The following is a 21254-nucleotide window of genomic DNA, read 5'->3' on the forward strand; positions in this document are numbered from 1 at the left end:
GGAAAAAAAGTACTTGTCGGTCCGCCTTTAGCTTTTGTTTTCGCCGAGAAAACAATTCGATTAACCTGTGTCTTTTTCGCCAACCTGTGTCATTGGGCCTCCTACCACGCCTAACGGTTCGTCATTCAAATTCTAATGTCTATTCAGTGAATATAGCGCGTTTCGGCAGTTTTCATTACGTCGGTTAATCGGTAGGAAACCTCAAACGCGAAAATATGTAACACGATGAACACAAAGAAAGAACAAAATCAAAAGTGTGTTGTATGGTTAAGGAACCGATGAATTTTGTCCAAGTGGCTGACTGTTATGTGTAAACACGGCGAACAAGGTAAAAAGTGTTTGAAAATCATTGTTAATATATTTTCATGATGTTGTTAATAGCGATGTTTTGATGTATTAATTCAGGAAATTATAAAAATGAATGTTGATGTCTACGTTTGGTTATTTCATATCGTCTATGTTCCTTTTACATTTGAAATAGCAATTATTATGGGTTACTATTTTTATTGTTGATATTTTCCACATTCACGATATTCTCCATTAATATTGTTAATGGTGAAAATAAAGTTATAACATTTGAGCCTCTTTGTTCGTTTTCATGTCAACGAATTGACATTTCTTGCGTTAGATTTGATATAATAATTATTAGGGGTTAGTATTTTTGTTGTTGATATTTTCATCGCCATTGGTATCGTTGATGGCGCCACTGTTCATATTGTCCCCATTATTCTTATTTTTTATAATATAAAACTGTAATATCATTTTCCTTCAGTATTTTTAATTTAGCTTTTTAGTTACATATTTATACAATGGTGCTTCGTTAGCATTTATATTGGCGAATAGGAAAAATTTGTTTGCAATTACAATCATAATACATTCAGTATTGGAGATAAAACATATTTTTACAGACCATAATAGATCGTTAATTATGTGTAATGTAAATTAAGCCTCTTGTATTGCGTTGATTTTTATTTTCTCGTGAAATATGACGCTTTTTAATCCGAATGAAACAATATAGAATTTTTCGATTTGCAATTTTTATCTTTCTCATAAGCTTTGTTTATTCCGTTGTCTCCTCTTTCTCTTGCAGACATCAAAGATCTTTTTGTGACTTCGTAGCGTTTGTACATTTTACCGTTGTCTTTTCACCGCCCTCCTTCGTTGTTCTTAACGTTATTTCCGCGAGCCATTGTTTTCAATTTACTCTTTATTCATTAATGTTGCACGGCTTACGATCGAACTTTTATATCGACATGTTTTTGTAACCGTATTATTTTATTCAACGGGCTTTATCGAAACGCATCATTAACATTATTAACATTATAAATTTTAGAATTTTCATAGGTGATTTATTTATTTTTTATCATTTTTATGTCGATAATAACGTCGAACTTGTATATTGTTATAACACAATAAGAACTGTTTTTAATGTTATATAATTAGTTTGCTTTCAATCAAATCATACGTTTTATATAACTAATATTTCTACATAATTTCCTATCATAGAACGATTTGCATTTTATTTTTTCTCCGTTATTAATTAATTCCTTCTTGTACGATTGAATTAGTATCATTAATGAAATTTGTCAAGTCACAAATTACAAATTATTAATATCAATAATTCTTTAGTATAACGATAGTTACAGGCTCGATAACGATTAGGTAATTAGTTTATTATATGTAAAATTGTAAATTTATAAAAAGAACTGATGATTAATTTCAAATGTTATTTAATGAAAGGAGAATTTAAATTTTTCTACTAAATATATACATCGCAGACTTAAAGTTAGTTTACTTTATTCTATTTTATCTCGAAGCGAATAATTTATTACATAATATTTATTAGATAATATTTATTAGAAGCGAATAATTTCAAATCTCTGACAAACTTATCGAATCCTACATATACTCTTTAAAATTAAAATTATTCTATTTTATTTTCCTAAATCGTATTTTATTTTACTCGCTTAATTCGTATTTTATTTTATCTGCTTTCAAAGGGTGAATATCAAAAGCGATTCGAAATTTCTGAGCGATTTTATAAGTTGGATTTCTTCACGTACGATTTGAACTATTCCAGAACGAGAAAATCGACTAACGTATAACAGGTATACCTGCTCAGTTGGAAGCATTTTCGAATAAAACGTACGTCGACATAATAGAAAACGCTTGTTACTATTAATGTGACTGGTATTCACGTGCATTTCGGTTTAAATATGTATATCGTCGGTAATGCCGGAAACGGTTAAGCGTTTATTTCCAATGCGCGACATATTTCTTTATGAATTCGCTTCTTTCGTTTTTTCTTATTCTTATTTTCATTTTCGCCTCCGTACATTTTTTTTTAATATACGATATGCGATATGCAATTTTCTCCTCGCAATTGCAGCCAATTGTTTGCGATTTTGCATTCAGTGCTGTTTCTATGCGTGATTATTAAACTGATTTCTATGCACGGTACACTGTAAAGGTGTCAGATTACACATATAGATAGCTACGTTATTGGCCTTTTAATGGCAACCGAGTATCGTTTTAAGAAACGATTTTAGGTGTTGTTTTACGAAGGTTAAACTGCTCATAACGATCGTCGTTTCCTTGCGATCTTTATACCGGCATAGATCTTTTTTTGCAATTTTTCAATGGAATTGCAATTTAGGTAAATGTTACGCACAGATACACGTACAGGGTGTCCGTGTTATTACGAATCTGGATTCTTTTGGTAACTGATTAGTTTTGGGAGAGACGAGAGGGAAAGAAATTTTATTCAAAAATCAAATTTCCGTTTCAAAACTGTGTATTTTAGTTGTATCTTCAAAAATCCAAATTTCCATAAACGCACGCAGTGCGCTCGTCAATTACACCGAAACAAGTATAAATCTCGGCCCGGTTTATTTTATATTTTACTGTGGAACATCTAAAATCCACCGTGATTTAAACAGAGGTTAAAACAATTGTTCATAAAGTTAAATACACGGCAGTAAAGAAAAACTTATCTCTAAACGTTTTAATATATTTTTTTGAATAGCACGAATAACAAGGCATAGTTGCAGAGTAGTAGGGCTATAATGCTAGATATTAAAAAAAGAAAAAAAAGAGATCAAGTTATCAAGATCATACGGTATTCTCGGTTAGCGTACGAGTACAATCAGGATTGTCTTTAATTATTCTGTATCTAATATAGCCGGGAGAACAGGGCGTAATTGCGAGAGCAGGCTTTTTTGTATTTTTAGCAGTTTTCTATATAGGTATCTATAAATGTTGGTTAGCCTTTCTCTCCTATGTGTGCGTTTTGTATCGCTGATCTATATTGGTCTCGGCCATATATAGAACTATTTTCGTTTACAGCAAATATAGAGCATGAAAACATTTCAGTGAAAATATTTTATGCGCAACGCGATTCCCTCATGGTTCCTGCTGGCCATTTACAGTGGCTGGCATTAATATTCGGACACCGTGCGTATTTTTGTTTCTTTCAATTTCCTATAAATGTATAACACGAATAGGACAGTTGTAACTTTCCAGATATATTTAAGTCACTTCGAATATACAGGGTGGTTGGTAACTGGTGGCACAAGCGGAAAGGGGGTGATTCTACGCGAAAAAAGAAGTCGAAAATGTAGAATAAAAATTTTTCGTTCGAGGCTTTGTTTTCGAGAAAATCGACTTTGAATTTCCGCTCGGTACGCCTGCGGTACGTTATAACGCATCTCACTGTAGATCGTTGTCTCGATGGAAAAATGAAAAAAAATAAATTTTTTATTCTATATTTTCGACTTCTTTTTTCGCGTAGAATCACCCCCTTTCCGCTTGTACCACCAATTATCAACCACCCTGTATATTTCAATAATTTTAAATGTATTTAAGCAATTAGCCGTTTTTGACTATAATCGTCATAAAGAAATGGCGATATTTTGTGCTATGACGAGTATACTCGTCATGCGTAAAGAGTAGTTACAATTTGCTGTTCAAGTTGCAATTTTAGTGAAAACTGAAATATATTCGTAAATTTGGACATTTTGAATATTCAGAGGCCAAGACGAAATAAAACGAAGAAATATAAAGATGTAAATAATTCTTATGAAAAAACTATATGTATAGTGTATATAGCGACACATTTCAGGTACACACTTTTCAAAGAGCTTGAAACAGCTAACTGGTTAAGTGATTATGAAAGCGAACGCTGAAGGGGACGTAAGAAGACTCCGCTGCTTCATACAGAGTGCAATGAAAATTAGAGCGTTTTGCCTAGAGTAAGACAGGACGATGTGACATTAACTGCTATTAATAAGGATAGAAATAATACTCAAATGGATAGTACAAACCAACGTCGTATCAAAGAAATATTGTTACTTAGGTGCACATCTCGCTAATTAACTTATATATCGTTACTTATATAATTTTCTTATTTATCTTTCTAACTCGTTTGCTATCTGAGCTTGTAATAGGCGATAAATATTATAAAGTATTAGTAGTAAAGTATTATCACACTAAACTCAGAGATCAGCATATTTTATGATTGAGAATATGGAAAGAGCGTTATACAGGGTGGTTGCTAACTGGTGGTACAAGCGGAGAGGGGGTGATTCTACGCGAAAAAAGAAGTCGAAAATATAGAATAAAAATTTCTCCTTTGAGGCTTTGTTTTCGAGAAAATCGACTTTGAATTTACGTTCGGTACGCCTCCGGTACGTTATAACGGATCTCACTGTAGATCGTTGTCTCGATGGGAAAATTAAAAAAAAAAAAAGAATTTTATTCTATATTTTCGACTTCTTTTTTCGCGTAGAATCACCCCCTTTCTGCTTGTACCACCAGTTGCCAACCACCCTGTATAATCGTCAAAATGGTCGTAAATGGTTTACTACAAAGTTGTAACAAGAATAACAAAATTACCAACGACCGATTTCTTATTTGATTCTGCATGGAGACGATGTCGATGTTGTATTTGCAAGAACTTTGAGTAAGAAGTTCGGTAGACGTGACTAATCGATCAAACGAGAATCCAGTTGTTTATAATTTTTCCTTATTTTTGTCATAAGTTTGTAATAAAGCATTCACGTTACCCTACATTTATACAACATTTTTTCCTTATTTTTAATCGTAGAATATGCCGACGCCGCGTTTAGCGGGATAAAAATGAAACAGCCTGTATAAATAGTTAGGAGAGAGGAAACCTACGATAAAATATTTTATACCTGAAACAGCTTCTTTTAAAGATTCTGCGCTGTAACGATTATGAAACAAGTTGAAGTAGACGATTCCAAACTATCGGCCAATAATAATCTGTTACAGAAACTGGATGGAACATATTTTTGTACCAACTTATTTCTTACGTCGACCAGCTCTCTATGTAATCGCTAAGTTTCCTCATTAAACTCCCCGATATATACCGTGAAATGAGCAGAACGATTAAGTCAAAAAAAGTTACTCCGTACAAGCATAAACTCGTCTGTGTTCCTAAAGGATTGATACGAGACAGGCTGTGAGACGAACGAATAACAAACAAGAAGCGGTAATTCGTAATGAAAGATGTTATTATCTGAGCAAAAGTACTGAAGGAAAAAAAAAGTTTGATAATTGAAATTAGGAAGGGATGAAATTGTTGAAGCGTTTAAAGAATCCGTAATTCAAACTGGCGAGTGTCGTCGAGTTACCGTGAGCCCTAGATTTAATAGTGCTTTCAGCGTTTTAGTTTTCGATAAAACGGAGAAGTCTAGATTTCGAGATTAAGTCTTATTTTCTCGAGTAACTTTCATCTCCCGATCTTTGCAAACCTTTCATTTTACACATAGAGTGTTGGAAAAATGCATTGAAATGTATTTAGGTGATTTAACGACTTAATTTGTATTAATCAATAAGCTGTCGCCATCTGTTTGAAAAGTGTGTACCTAAATTGTGTCGCAAAAGGTAAGCGATGACGAGTATACTCGTGAACCACAGAGTATGTGTGGCTGTTATAATATAGAATTAAGTTGTAATGAAATGATTTTTATTTTTTAATTTTATTACTGCAGTTTGCTGCAATTACTAAATTCCAATTTAAACAGCAAATTGTAACTACTTTGTATGTAGTAAATGGTAAAATAATTACCAGAAGCGATAATCTTCTTGTGGAATCGTCTCGTTAGACGGAAATTTGAAGAAAAGAAAAACAGATAAATTCGTGTTTACGTGTATTATTACCCGAGGATTTTTACGAAAAGAATCTTTGACAGCAGAAATTCGTTCGTTTCACTATCGAACGCGCGCTGATATTTTCTACGCTTTTACGTTAAAACGAATTAGCAGCAGTGCTCCGTACAGTGGTTGATTTAATTCGAGCATCACTCTCGTTATAATTTCTATTAAACGCTCTTTTCTTTTTTTTTTCGGGATTAAATTGACGAAGTAGAAAAAGCTTGGCTTTCTGAAATTTCTTTCACTACAAGTTCGGCGACCAGATATTCGTTCAAAGACTCGCGAAACTCCTTTGCTCGGGCGGAGGTTCCACCGAGAGAGAAAAGTGCAGCTTTAATTGTAACGGTGATTCAGAAATCTCCGATCGAGTCATAGAATTCGCAGTAAATCCTGTTCTCTGAACTGAAACGAGCTTTGACGAATGACTGTTTAATTTTCGTTTAAATAGAAGACGAACGAGGCACCAGCATGGTTAAATCAGAGATGATTTAAAGAAAGAAAAAAAAAGAGGTTTTGAAACATTCGAACGCGAAATGTGTACCACTGTATACGCTATGTAAATATCGATTAATTCTACGCGTGAAATGTGCACGTTTGTGATAGAGATTGTACTAGGCTTACAGTCTCCATACGATAAACAAATAATAATAATGTTGAGAATTGTAGATCTTAATTGCCGAAATAAAAGTAAAGGAACACTAAGGATACACTTAGAATTCATATTAAAATAGTTTTAGATTTGTTTAATAAACGATTTCTAGGATATTCGTCGATATACATTTGCACGCGTCTAAGCACTCTCTTTGTCTCGCCATCTTCCATACCATATTGCCAACAGAACAGTTACATTCAGCTGTTTTTCGAGACGCAGCGCACACATATACTTCCACACACTCGTATTCACATACGTATGTCACTACTACGCGGCCAATCTAGACTAGCACATAAAATTATACATATCTCAATAAATAATAATATAAATTAATTCTAGATTTGGATTTTGGAAATTAACACAATCTTCTAATGTTGAGATTGATTACTTTTATAAATGTTAGATACATAGTAATATTAGTCGACCATCAGGAGGCAAATTGTCTAAAATCATAGTAGAAATTGATTTGATCGAACGTGATGTTTTGGAATTTTATTAACAAAAAATTCCATTGCTTGCGAATTTAGAACAGCCGTCGGTCAATTTGTTGTTACGAATGGCAATTTTCCAAGCGACAAATGTAATTGATCAAACATCCGTTCGCAACGTTTACGATATCTTCTGAAAGTTGAAAAACTGCGTTCGTTTCATAGTGGAAACGTAATTTCGAAATGTTGCAATGATATTTCGTGCCTGGTGTTCTAGTTATTTTTTTTTCTTTCAATATGAGCTTCACGGGGACCTGATTGAATTAGAGAGTTTCCAGATTTCAGATACACTTGTTAGGTCCGATCGTTAAACCAATTTGTAGAGCTTTGACTTGGTTCGCGTTTCGCCAGTCGTTAGTACGATTTAGTCGAATGTATATTTGCACGTTCTATCGTATTATTAGTTATTCTAATTATCGTCCCGTTTTGTTTGCTATTAGATACTAGTACGAGCGGCAAAAATTTGAGCTTTTTATGCGGGGTAACTTTGTTGCTCTATAATATGTACATTTAACATGTTAATGTAACATGTTGTATGTGCAGATAAATATTTAACAGAGCAGGTTGTGTAAGTTTACGAACTCTGAATAGCAAGTTATACAGAATCGAGTATAATTTAACATGAGTTGCGTCGAACATGTTAATAATACTGTTAATGTTGATAATAATGTTAACACATTACTGACCGCTACGGGTTCTACAGCATACGCACGTCTGACCGACAGCTCAGGCGCAGATTTTCCCTAGCGCCGGCTGTGTTTCGGTTTAGACTCTGCAATACCATTCTTTTCGTTCATCGCGAACGGTAAGTTTCTCAAATTGGTATAAAACTGTGGGAGCTTACACAGCAACGCAACTGACGCAACTGAGCAAGGTACCTTAGTACTAGATAACAAATTACTGCTCAAATGAGAAAGATTGTCGGCGACGAAAGCCGATTAGTAGATTATCAGTCGGTAAATGTCGGCGACAAAAAAACAATTAATCGGGTATCGGTCGGTAAACGTCGGTGACAAAAAACCGATCAATCGGCTATCGGTCGGTAAAGTGTTAATAATACTTCTGAAGGAAATTTATACGGATCGGTTAGTGAATTAATTGGTCGAGTATAAAAAAATACGTAGTAATTGACATTTGTGGAAATAAAGTAGAGGAGAAGAAGACAAATCGGTACAATTTCTCTGGGTAATATTAATTATCATACTAGCACGGATAAAACTGACCGAAAGAAAAGACTAGAAAATCAAGAGAATAAGTGAAGTATCATAATATATGAATGAAGAAGTACTATGTCAAATATGTGACAGGAGAAAGCCAAAATTAGACGATCACGTTTTAAAAGACTAGCCAAAATATATAGTGAACTTAGACGAAAAATGTATATAGATAAAGATAGCTGGAAAATTATAAAATCGAACATTGAAGAGGATGTATTATTTAATTATTAATAACAAGGACAATAAGGCTCAAAGGAATAGTACAAATCAACGTTGTATAAAAGAAAGATCGTTACTCATACAAGTACCTAATCGTGTACTTTCGTAACTTTTCTACTTGAATTACTTTTTGAAGACGATTTTATAGCTTCTAGAGTTTTCCAAGCTTTTCACAGAAACGGTATAAAAATCTAACGATTGGCCCTTACATAGAGGCCTTTGCCAAATCAATTGTCTATTGTCTGTTGAAAAAGAGAGAGGGAGAGATGGAGAGAGAGAGATAGAGAGAAGATAAGAATATTTTACAACAAAGAACAAGTATTCTTAAGAAGAAAAATTCTTTGATAGGGAAGAATCGGGGACTGTCGGAAGTAAAATCACATGTGCTTGCTAGGGAAGCTTTTTTAATTGTGAAGACAAATCCAGTAGCGATGAAACGTAAATAATCAGGCAACGGAACGAAGAAGATTTCTCGTATAAAATTTCGCAAGAATTTTTATTGCTTTAAGATGAATTCGTTCACAAAATGCGAGTAATGCTCGTCGATTCCGATACTGTTGGTCTTTTTACCTCGCGTCGAAAGAAGAAGCGAACTTTGAATCTCGTGGTCTGACCGCATAACGCTTATACTACTGGCTTACTCAACCATTCTCCTCTCACTTCGTTCTTATTTTACTTTTATTGCTGTCACTCGTGCTACTTTTCCAACTTTATAACGATTTGAAAAGCAATCTGGGAAATTGATGATACCAAGAAAATTTCGAAGATTATTTTTCTGGAGAAGAAGCTTTGTTTTCGTTCTTTATCTTTGTTAACGTTTTATTAAATAAAATATATCACGCGAGAAATGCTATGTGGCAGTGTTTGTTTTCAAAATAATCGGGACAGGAATATCGGGAATATTTCATTGCATGAAAATCGAGAATATTTATTTCCCCTAAGTACAAAATGCTCTCTTATCTTCGTGAAAAATAGAATATTTTTATCTTCTAGTAAAAACTGATGTTTCATTCAATTTCGAAAAATACGAAACACGATATTTCCTTCGAGCATAAATTTTTGTTTGTTCGAAGGGAGTTTGAAATATTTTATTTTATAAAAGTTGCGAATATTTATTTATTTTACTTAGAAATAAAATACTTCGGCCTCTGCTATATTTTCAGTTTTTTATTCAAATCAGTTCACATGCAAGAAACACCTGAGAAGGAAAATTAAAGATTCGCGAGAGGAACATACGCGATAACATAGCTACGATACTATAACGATAACTGAGAATTTATGTACTATGTTCGGTGACAAAGATTTGGCTGCCCAAGGCTTCATTCTCAACAACGAATTACGCAGGAAATGGTTCGACTGTTACGATCCTATCACGTTTCACGGCTTTTATCACACATATCGTATATCCGAGGTGTAAAATTTTCCCTCCCGTTATTCGTTTCACCTCTCTTTCTACCTTATTTACATCTTTAATCTTAATAATAAATAATACGATCACAGTAGAACGTTCGTTAGATGAATTAATCGGCGTACAAATGTGTTTATGTATGAGAATTTTTACATAACAGAACTATAGGGGTTAATATTCAATTTGATTTAATATTTATCATATTCAACATTGATGGCAAAGTATACGTATCAGGACTCGCGATTAGAGTTTCAAGACTTTCAAGACCATCAAGACTATCAAGTCTTTCAGAACTTTCAATATTTCCAAGACTATCAGCACTTCCAAGATTATCAAGACTATCGAGGCTTTCAAGATTATCAAGATAATTAAGATTTTCAAGACTTCCAAGACTATCAAGACTTTTAGAATTTCCAATATTCCCAAGGCTTTCTGGACTTTCAAGACTATCAAGACTTCTAAGCTTTCAAGACTTTCAGGATTTCCAAGATTATCAAGAGTTTCAAGACTTTCAGAACTTCCAATATTTCTAAGACTTTCGGGACTTCCAAGATTATCAAGAGTTTCAAGACTTTCAGGATTATCAAGGTAACTAAGATTTTCAAAACTTCCAAGGCTATCAAGACTTTCAGAACTTCCAATATTTCCAAGACTTTCAGGACTTCCAAGATTATCAAGACTTTCAAGACTATCAAGACTTCCAAGACTTTCAGAATTATCAAGGTAATTAAGATTTTCAAGACTTCCAAAACTATCAAGACTTTCAAAACTTCCAATATTTCCAAAACATTCAGAACTTCCAATATTTCCAAAACATTCAGAACTTCCAATATTTCCAAGACTTTCAGAACTTCCAATATTTCCAAAACTTTCAGAACTTCCAATATTTCCAAGACTTTCAAGACTATCAAGACTTCCAAGACTTTCAAGACTTTCAGGATTATCAAGGTAATTAAGATTTTCAAGACTTCCAAGACTATCAAGACTTTCAGAACTTCCAATATTTCCAAGACTTTCAAGACTATCAAGACTTCCAAGACTTTCAGAACTTTCAATATTTCCAAGACTTTCAGAACTTCCAATATTTCCAAAACATTCAGAACTTCCAATATTTCCAAGACTTTCAGAACTTCCAATATTTCCAAAACTTTCAGAACTTCAAATACTTCCAAAACTTTCAAAACTACCAAGACTTCCAAGGCTTCCAAGACTTTCAGGATTATCAAGGTAATTAAGATTTTCAAGACTTCCAAGACTATGAAGACTTTCAGGACTTTTAAGATTATCAAGATTATTAAGACCTTCAAGAGTTCTAAGCTTCGAATCGTTCCGAATATTAAGGCGTTGTATTAAGTTGTCCGAAAAGTGTCTTTCTTTTACAGACACGTCTTTTACAACGACGCATCTTTGTATTACAAACACGAAACCTAATCCGTCGAACGTTATGATCTTTATCTTGATAGAACAAAATGGATCATACGTTGATCGATAAAACAATATAAGACAGAAAATATTGTGTATCCATTATTTTCTTATAAAATGAAAGAAACTTTTCGGACGACCTAATATATTGCGAACATCGAGCGTCCAAAGTTGCGAAAGGATTCAGGAAAGAGATCATCTTGATCCGATAATGCGTTATCGTGTGTACATGGCCTGGTAATCGGGTCGCTGTTTCTAATATCGCTCGCAAAGAAGTCAATCCGGAAAGCATTACGCAAAGACCGCGAACACGCGTTAAAATTTATAAGCTGAAGTAGCTGAGGGCAATCAACGAGATTATACGAAACCTTAAATAAGAAAAAAATGTGCGCAATCTTTCTCCTGTTTTCAAGCGTCACCATATTGGATCTGTGAAGTATTAAATCATAGTTGAAGATTCCTTCAGTAGTAGACAAGGCTGTAAGTAACAAAAATAAAAAAATATGCCTTTTTATCGTATAATGTCATACCTGCCAATGGGAATATTCTGTATTTAAGTATTTAAGATTCAAGAACAATTTCTATTTGTAAATAATTACTAATAGCGTTGAAATAAAAATTATAACGAATTTATATAAAACAATGTAAATATCATTAAGCGACATGCTCAACAATTTTTGCTCAGAACATTATGAAATATACTCCTGTGATAAAGATAAAGACATCTTGGAAGAATATATTACTTGTTTTTATACAAGTTATTTAGGGTCAAATAGGATCGATACTTACAGCGAATGATATTTATAACTAAGAGCTTTGGCTTTGCGCTTTTGGTTGCATGCAAGCTCTTCTACAAGTACAACCCTTTTTCCGGTGAATTTCCACTATGCTAGAGCAGAAACTAGAGAATTTTCTGAGCCATTTGGATTATTATACGCTTAAGGTCGTAGAACAATTGCAGCAAAGTGAAATTTTGCAAGTGATTTTAAGCCAGGCAAACTTTTCCTCTCTCCTAAAAAAATTCGATATTTGCCACTTACGGTATTGTCTACAAGAAATCTTCGATTATTCTTGCGATTATGTATAAATCGATATGATATCCGAGCTGTCTGTTCGAAAATCGAAAATAAATACCACGAAACTTCCTTACTGCTGTCGTTCGTTTCATCCTGATTATTCCACTTCTCGGTCGTCGTTCAAAACATTTTGCGAGCTAACTTCGTCGGAAGAACATGCTCGATTATTGTAATTCTTAGCGAATCGATGGCAATCTGTTACGCTGGACTCGTCACAATCGTTGCATCCTGTTATTCCATGTGACACTGCGATAACTTTATCTGTGTCATTTCCGGCCAAATTCAGTTCCTCATTTTCTTCTAGCATTTCACACGGCAAGAAAGTTCACCTCGTACACTCCTCGGCGTTTCGTTTTTCATCTGCAACCAGGCATTTCCTACCATGTTACTGTACTCTCCTAAACTTGACTTTTTACGAATTCTAATTACATCTTGGTTCGTAATTATGTCCGTGGTTAGTAGAAATCCTACGGAAGTGTGTGAACATTCTGCACTTGTTTACAATGTTTACGCATAATAATCGTAACATTCAGTTAACAGAACGTTCATACAACGGAGCTTCTCATCGTTATTTTTTTCGTTCGTTTAACCTTATCTAAATTGTGTAAATTATCTGATTAATCAATTTCCCAATTTTTGTTAATATGAGAATTTACATCAAGTTGGATGAACAAAAGAGGTAACGATGAATGTAGAATTTTAAATGAAATTTCAAAACTGCTCGTCTGACCTGATATGGTTAGTGCTAAAATAATTATTGAATATTGACAAAATATATTATTTAGATCAAATATCGTATTTAAACGAAACATAGTTAGGCATGGCGAATAAAGTTGTAAAAAGTTTGTTTGAGGTCGTTAAAGAAGTTCTTTGAGCTGAGAGAAAATACTTAAAACTTTGCACAAAGGAATTCTCTTTAAAGAGCCCAGGAAAGAAATTCCTTTTTAATGTCCAGCAAAAGCTGCCTCTTTTCTCTAACTATACTTTCATCGCGTATACTTTGTCCGGTTGACTGCCGCGCTGCAACACAAAATTACTGTGTTGTTTCCTTCTACCGAAAACAACACTGTGCAACTTTGAAAGCTAAGCGACCAAAAACTTTTCGTTCCTCGGGAAATTACGTTTCATAATTGATTACTATAGAAACGGCACATCGATCGAAAAGTTACGATCTATGGGTTATAATAATTTTATAATTTTTAAGAGAAATCTAAAATATTAAATGTGCGGCTATTTCGAGAGGAACCAGTCAAGTCATATCGTAATGACATGATTTCAATCGAGGTTTAATTGATTTTTCTAGTATTTCTGGAATTTTTTTTTTTTTTTTTTAGTATTTCTTATTCTCTTCTCTTTTTGTTTCATGCGTGCGGCCGTGTGATGAATATTATACCGTGCATTGGCTGCTTGTCATATCTGACGTTTCCAGGTTATACGCAACGACAGTCAGACAGACAATTACTGAAAAATTATTGATCGATGGTTCTTCCTTAATCGCTGATTGATTGTTTATTTCGTTATTAAGCCACTGCATATTATATTCTCTAGCGTTTAACCCTCCCTGGCTCGTTTAAATCCATGCGGTCCTTTTTTTACGTTTTTGTGTTTTAAAAAAGCTGCACAAAATTCTTGAATACTTTTTCCAAGCTTCCAGAACATCTATCATCTAGTAGTTTTTATTATTGCGTGTTATATACAGGATCCTGCCGGATAACCTATAAAACCGTGCAGGACGTGGCTCCTTGTAGAAAAATAAGAAAAAAAATATAGTACAAAACTTCTTCATTCTCGGGTTAGTTTACGCGAAAATCGAGTTTGAAAATTGAACGTGGCTACTTACGGACTAAATATAATCGACAGGAAGTGGTTCTACTCGTGAAAATAAGTCAAAAATATAAAATACAATTTTCTCTCAAGACACGCTGTTTCCGAAAAAATAAATTTGAAAATTTATTGTACGTGTAGTACTGGATCGATTCTTAACTAAACACGTTCAAGCTTTATTTTCTTAAAGATAAAGTCTTAAACGGAAAGATTTTATTTTACATGTTTTACTTACTTTCGCTTCTACAACAGCGCCATATTGATTGTTTACTTGTATCCAGTTTACGGTAATTAGCCATGTTCGAGTATACTTTTCAAACTCAATTTTCTTGAAAACTAAGCCTTCTATTATCGACTAAAATTCTATTCCATGCTTACTTTTCCATAAGAAATCACGTTATGCACGCTTCTGCGTGTTATTCGACCGGATCCTGTATACATATATATGTACGCGTATGTGTGAGTGTTTCTCTAAAAAAAGCAAAAGTTGAACAAAAATATGAGAGAAATAGAAAATTATTTCAAATTAGTGGTCGAAAACGATCCAATATTCAGATGGAGGATTAAGAAAAGGCAAGAAAAGGTTAACATGTTCAAAGGTGTAAAGTAGAGAACTCTTGACACTTGCATCTTGTTTTTGACCGTACATTTGCTAACGAATGTGTCAATCTGTGTGTGCGTAACTAGCGCTCTTACGCTATGCCTGCAGCGGTGGCTTAATGACGTTGGGGCCAATTTAATTGCATAGAATAAAGAAACACTTGTAGTCCGTGGTTGATGTTCTTTATTACGGAAGAATCGTTTACAACGTTTGTCGGTTGCTGTGTATAAGAGGTTAGAAAAAGGTTACGAAAATTTCAGATGAATGTATTCGACTAAAGATCAGCCCCCATCTGTTTGAAAGCTTCTCTAAGATTTTGAAATCTGCACGAGGGAAACACATATCGTAAGGGAAAACACAATAGAAGTTTTTATCCGTATACTTGATAAAAAAGCCTTTGAAATCGATAAAAATGCAGATATTATAAATCCATAAAATTGCTTCGAGCCACTGTTATTTCTGACATTTATTTTGTTGCATATCGATTAAACGAAAGATTCGTTTATTTTGTAGCTAAATGATAAAATAATTCGATGGAGAATCACTTCCTTATTCAGGCAAACGAACGCATAATTATATTTCGAGATAACATCCGCTCAAACGAAGTGATGTATTATTTTAATAAACATTTTCCAGGTCGGTCCATTCTTCCACCTGTACGTTCACATTCCTTTGTTCTTCTCTCTGTCTCTATCTTCAAAACATTTCTCTCACTCAGTCCGGACTGCTGGATTTTATTGAGATAAAAGAGTACAAAGCCCCGATGACTTTCAACACACATTTTATCGCGCGTCCCTTCGCTATAACTGCACCCGCGTGTACACGTTACGTGTCTCCTCCTCGAGAAGGAAGTAACTCGCACGCTTTTAGGAGAAAAACAATAAAAACAAATCATTCGTGCCAACTCTCGCGAAAAGGAACTAACATTACGGTATAGTAAAGTTGTCGCTGTTACGAAGGCAAACACTCTACTAGACGCCTCTAGAAAGCATCTAATCGTGAGAAATGGAAACTTCCAAAGATTATAGTTCTCAACTTTGAATTTAAATAACGAATTAGTAATGTCTGGACGTTTATGGAAATTTATATTTTTTTATCACCATTGTAAATCAAGTTCAGAAAATAATCGGAACAATCAAATGAAGATCAAATGAAAAAAGAAAAAGTTGTAGCATAAGATTGATCGAGATAAAATATCGAATATTAACATGAATGTTCAATTTGGCCAACTAGCTGGCAATCTCCTTTCGTCGCTTTTGCGGCTTTGTGATAAACTATACATATAATTGCTATTGAAACAGCACGAAGAAACTGCACGACTTCCGAGTTCTAATTAGAATTCAAAGTTCCGCTATTCATATAGATCTTAGAACTCGTATGTAGGCTGATGACTATGATAAATCGGCTAATTGGTTGTTAACCTTAATAATCTTATTAAAATCTTATTCTACGTTTCGATTTATTTATTGTTTTTTTATATATAAGAATAACCTTCATACCAATTATCATCTCTTGTAAGCTTCACTTTATGAACAATACAATTAAATTCATTTAGTAGACTAAAATATTAAAACTTAATCGATAGTAATTTGATCTTATTTCAGCCTCTGCTGCCTAGAAATGCGTTTGATTTACGATTTTCTATTTCTCATTCTTCCGTACTTAAAACGGTAGCCGTAGAACTTAACGTACGATTCTTTACTTAAGTCCACGTATTAACTAAACAACTGCGTTCGACGTGTATACTCGTCGCGTAAAATAAAGAATTACCATTTACTATAAAAACTGAAAATTTTAGTAAAAGGTAATATAAATGACATTTAGCGGTATGTTTTTTTTATACTTCTAGTAAAACTGTTATGTATTTTATAACCAAAATTTTTATTACTGGATTATTCTCTTTGGTGTATCGGTTATGCTTCGTGTAATGTATCGCTTTGTATAAATCGAATTCTCCATTTTCCCTGATGAATCGCCATTTCTGTACTTTATCGCGTATATCGGCTATTCTCCCATTTGTTTTGTCTACTTTATTTTATTATTTTTTGGCAATTTTTAAATTTTTACTAGCGATACCTTTTCCAACAATAAATTGTTAATTTTTATCAAATAAAAATATGATACTTCCTTGTTTTGCGTTACTTTCTTCGTAAAATTTGTAATACGAGCGTTTGCCCCGCGTTCGACGTATATACTCATCATTGCTTAATTTAATTCAACTACGCACGTAAGGAATTTTTAAAATTAGATTTAGCTAAATTAAAAATTGTTTAACTGGTTAAAGCTTAAACTTTCTCGCTAAAGCTATTTCGTGATATTCTTTGTTCCTATCCTTCGAAAAGTTAATTCAGCATTCTGAGGCTCCTCTCATAATTGTTTTTTTTTTATTTCCAGTAATCGTTCGTTGTATTCCGCGAAACACCGACTGAAGTACCACCTTCGACTGTGATATATCGTGACTGTGAAATACCCGGTTGAAGAATGCAACCTCAGGCAGGTTTCGATCGATGAAAAGTAGAATTCTCTGCCGGCTATTATGTTCACGAGGTTCAAGATGCCGGTGACTGGCGATGGGGCTTTCATTAACCGCGGTGCGCTCCCTGAGGAGGATTCGTCGGTGTAACAGGAAATGTGACATGCTGTCGTTAACCAACTATGAGCTCCAGAAAGCACGCATCAGCGAAAAGTAAGTAGAATTTATAATTGAAAATCTGTTTTATCGTTCGTTAAGTGCAGACGTAGAAACTTTTTATCCTTCTCCCTTTTTTCCTTTTTTTAAGTAAGCTTTAATTACATATTACGCGATACGATGATAATATATTTGAACATCAATATCTTCTCTTCTTCTTTTTTTTTTTTTTTAATAAATTTCACCTTGGTATTACGCAATACGATGTTCATACATACAAATATACATGCATATAGGCATAAGAAAAAAGAACTAGCATGTAAAGTAGAAAATGCAAGAAGAAAATTGAAGATTCTTTTTTCTTTTAAATTGAAATTTCACAAGAGTGATTCTGAAAATGAATAATGCATAATATCATGCAACGACCATGCCATATTTTGATCTACCGTAACATACAGATGAAAGATAAAAGCGCACAGTTCCCCTTATTAACCAGTTAGCTGTTTCTGACGGGTATACTCGTCATGATGAAATGGCAGTATCTTATATTATGACGGGTATACTCGTCATGATGAAATGGCAGTATCTTATGTTATGACGGGTATACTCGTCATGATGAAATAGCAGTATTTTATGTTATGACGAGTATACTCGTCATACGTAAAAAGAAGTTATAATTTGTTGTTCAAATTGGAATTTTAGTGAAAACTAAAATATGTTCGTAAATTTGAAGATGTTTCGAATATTTCGAGGCCAAGACGAGATGAAACGAATAAATAAAAAATATACAAATATAAATAATTATTGTGAAAAATCTATACACAGTGTGAACAATGCGACACATTTTAGGTACACGCTTTTCAAAGAGCTAACTGAATAAGAATAACTAGAATTTTATTTTACTTTCTTTAAAAGTTCATTCTGTTATTTTATATCTTTAAATATATCATCGTATAAGTATAATACCGAACGAACGCGAAAGTTTCGACGGATTTCCAGTAAATGGCGCTACGATCGTTATTGTTTCGTTGGAACAATGGACGATCTTGTCGAAGTGTTATGTATCGTTGGCAACGTGACACAGTCAGCTGTCATAGGGAACAGACAATCGACTTGATCGAGCAAAATCGTATTCCTTTAAAAATAAAATTGAAAATACTAACGGTGGATGCTCTGTTTGCATGTCATAATGACGTAGTATGACTTTCATAAACCAACAAACATTACCAACGTCTTGAAAGGTACTTTTGCGAAACAATAAAACGCCATTATCCGAACGTCCAGCTATTCGAATTTTCTATTATCTAAATATCGTAGCATACATTATAATATTTAGTATATTTTTTTCCTTGTTTTGATATGAACGACGATTGATTTTCTTCGAAAATCAACGATTAACGAAATTAACGAAAATTAATATCTCCTTGTAAAATTGTAATTTCTCGAGAACGATTGCAACAACGAGTTACGTTAAATAGATAACTACGTTCGACGAGTATACACGTGGAACAAAAATTTTATTTCGATGGAGGTTTCTAAAATTTAATTCCGCAATTAAGTGGTTAAAGTTTAAACGAAATTCGAAATCTTTGGATAATCGAGTCTTATTAGTTGACTAATCAGGTGACAAAGTAGTGAATAACTAAACGATCACTTTACGCATCGATCATACTGTTACACTGTTAAACGATTATGATAATTACGCGATCTGGTTAAATAATTAATGACATCGATCGGTTCATTTGATAGCGGCCGAGAGAAATTTATAGAGACGACACCAGATAAATTTCCGTATCCCGTAACTCTGGCTGGATTATACTTGCCAAACAGAAGGAGATTATTATCGCCATGCTTGAGCATAATACGGTTAACCTGTGCACGGTAATCCTTGTAGTATTTAGATGTCGATGACAGTAACAATTTTCCAAAGAAACGTCACTCGAAAGTCTCTTAAGCTACTTAATTATCATAATCGTTGATGGAAAATTTGAAAATGCAAAAATGCATAGAATGTGATGTATGTAAAAAACATACATGTATAGTAGTTATTGTACTATTTTATTCAAAGTACAGTACTTAATATAGTACTGTCTATAGGGTATCCCATTTCTTCCCCGGCAAACGTTGTCAGTATATACAGGGTGGTTGGTAACTGATGGACTCTACGCGAAAAAAGAAGTCGAAAATATAGAATAAAATTTTTTTTTTTCCATCGAGACAACGATCTACAGTGACAGGCGTTATAACCTACCGCAGGCGTACCGAGCGTAAATTCAAAGTCGATTTTCTCGAAAACAAAGCCTCGAACGAAAAATTGTTATTCTACATTTTCGACTTCTTTTTTCGCGTAGAATCAGCCCCTTTCCGCTTGTACCACCAGTTACCAACCACTCTGTATATTACACAGATCAAGATAAGGAAAAGAATGTCATATAAACATACGTCATTGGAAAGATTGTTAAAGATTGATATTTACATCTAACAGTAGCCAAAACTATCAGTATTTACGCCCTCATCTGTAACATCGTTCCAAAATGTTTACCATTCCTGTCGATACAAGATTGGCAGCGGCAAAGAATCGAATTTGTTACTCTTTGAAACTCTGGAGAGTTAGCTTAAGCTTAAAGTTTATTGTTCGTTGAAGTTGAAGTATAGTACTCGTTGTACTACAGTACTACAAGTATGATAAAGTAATACATATACTACTTTCTATGGTACTGGTCGTTTTATGTTACAAAAGTACAGCAGAGTAACGTAGTACTTTATATGTACAGTACTTATGTATTTATATATATATAGTACCGGATACGATCATTTTTTATCTAGATTCCACTTCTAAAGGATACAGCAGAATCTTCGAGGCGCTGAGGAAAAAAGATAGGGAAACATGTACTGTTCTAACTCGTACACCGAAAGAATAACTGAAAAGAAGGAAGAAGTTATTTATTAATAATCAAACTATTTATAAATAACTGTCGATGCATGATCACCATGAATATGTCGATACGTAGTTTCCTATGGCCTTACGTCCTTCGATCCAGCTTCTCTATAACAAAATTATAAAAAGATGAAAATAAGTGTAAAAAGAGAATAAGCTTTTACTTTGCCGAGTAACAACGTTGTAACTTGAGCGCGGCAAAGTGTGCTGGCTTTCCAAGTGTTAGGAAATTTCTCAACAGTGAACAATCCCTATGGACGTGATTCATTAATCACGCCGTTAACTATTTTATAGAAAATGATAGAGCAAGTTGATTTACATTCGCCATACGATCGATTAATTGAACTTTGTGAGAGTTCTAAAAATTAGGGTTGGGATACTGAAAGTCTCGAGACCCCTGGGAATTGAAAAGATTTCGTACGCCGGAAACTGCAAACTGAATGTATTCAAACGCCAATGTTCCTAAAATCTTCCACCGAATCCTACTAAAGAGATAAAAATGGAAGCTCCTTTCGCTGGCAAGTGACCTGTGGTTAAAACGTTGAAATGAACCATAAAACAGGAATTTGATATTTGAATATCGCGCAGAGAATAAGCTGCTGG

General features: G+C 33.8%; 1 protein-coding gene and 1 long non-coding RNA gene across 4 annotated transcripts in view; one reads left to right on the forward strand and one right to left on the reverse strand.

Moving 5' to 3' along the window:
* The window catches only part of mAChR-A (muscarinic Acetylcholine Receptor, A-type), a 48205-nt gene that overhangs the window by 1185 nt on the left and 25766 nt on the right, over positions 1-21254 (forward strand). For 2 of the 3 annotated variants that reach the window (XM_076625224.1, XM_076625223.1), the window contains exons 2-3: positions 148-328; positions 17479-17770. The gene's annotated coding sequence lies outside the window, so the exon portion shown is untranslated. The remainder of the gene's footprint in view (positions 1-147; positions 329-17478; positions 17771-21254) is intronic. The other variant, XM_076625226.1, reaches the window with a different exon arrangement.
* On the reverse strand, positions 11814-13062 carry LOC143303748 (uncharacterized). Its single transcript, XR_013060349.1, has 3 exons — positions 12734-13062; positions 12373-12595; positions 11814-12061 (listed from the first exon to the last, which is right to left on the reverse strand). It is a non-coding gene; the product is annotated as an uncharacterized LOC143303748 (long non-coding RNA).

The sequence above is a fragment of the Bombus vancouverensis genome, chromosome 16, assembly GCF_051014615.1.
Source record: "Bombus vancouverensis nearcticus chromosome 16, iyBomVanc1_principal, whole genome shotgun sequence".
Lineage (NCBI taxonomy): Eukaryota > Metazoa > Arthropoda > Insecta > Hymenoptera > Apidae > Bombus > Bombus vancouverensis.